The following is a 957-nucleotide window of genomic DNA, read 5'->3' on the forward strand; positions in this document are numbered from 1 at the left end:
CGTGAATGGGGGAAGGGGGGATGGGGTGCTCCGTGCTCCACGAGCGGGTCGGGTCGGGTGAGTTTTTTATTTTTTTTAATTTTTACAATAAAACGGCGTCGTTTAGCAGAATCGGCCGGTCACTGGTTCGGTCCAACCGGCCGGTTTTTGGCCGGTTTGCCGGTTCTTCAGCGATTCTTTCTGGCGCAGTTTTAAGAGGGGGACTGGACCGTTTGCATTACCGGTTCGCGATTAAACCGGTCGAACCGGCCGATCCGGTCCGATTTTCAGAACCTTGGTCATATCATAAGAGACCTCTTGAGGTGGATTTTGGGTGTTGATAGCTGAGACTTGCATGCCACCCATCTGCTGAGTAAGTAAATTTATTTGCTGAGACATAAGCTTGTTCTGAGCAAGAATAGCATTAACAGCTTTCATTTCCAACACACCCTTCTTCTGAGGAGCCTCAGAGTTCACAGGATTCCTATTAGATGAGTATAAATATTGGTTGCTAGCAACCAATTCAATCAGCTCAATAGTCTCCTCCGGTGTCTTCTTCTTGTACAACGAACCACCTGCAAAATTATCTAAGCACATCTTGGACATTTCACCCAAGCCTTCATAAAAGATATCTAGTTGGGTCCATTTGGAGAACATGTCCAGAGGGCATTGCCTAGTCAGTAGCTTGTATCTCTCCCAAGCTTCATAAAGAGTTTCACCATCCTTCTGCCTAAAAGTCTGAACCTCCACCCTAAGCTTAGTCAGCTTCTTTGGTGGGAAAATTTTAGTAAGAAACTCAGTAACAACCTTGTCCCAAGTATCCAAACTCTCCTTGGGTTAGAAATCTAGCTATAGCTTTGCTCTATCCCTCAGAAAAAATGGGAAGAGCATAAGTTTGTACATCTCTGGGTTCACTCCATTCGTCTTTACAGTATCACAAATCTGTAGAAAGTTAGAAATAAATTGATTTGGGTCTTC

General features: G+C 44.5%; 1 non-coding gene across 1 annotated transcript; it reads left to right on the top strand.

Annotated features, from left to right (window-relative positions):
* Positions 1–631: 631 nt before the first annotated feature.
* Positions 632–738, top strand: LOC148563545 (small nucleolar RNA R71). The gene has a single exon (XR_015884374.1). It is a non-coding gene; the product is annotated as a small nucleolar RNA R71 (small nucleolar RNA).
* Positions 739–957: the final 219 nt, after the last annotated feature.

Source organism: Arachis ipaensis, chromosome B5 (assembly GCF_059453495.1).
Source record: "Arachis ipaensis isolate K30076 ecotype BB chromosome B5, ASM5945349v1, whole genome shotgun sequence".
Classification (NCBI taxonomy): domain Eukaryota; kingdom Viridiplantae; phylum Streptophyta; class Magnoliopsida; order Fabales; family Fabaceae; genus Arachis; species Arachis ipaensis.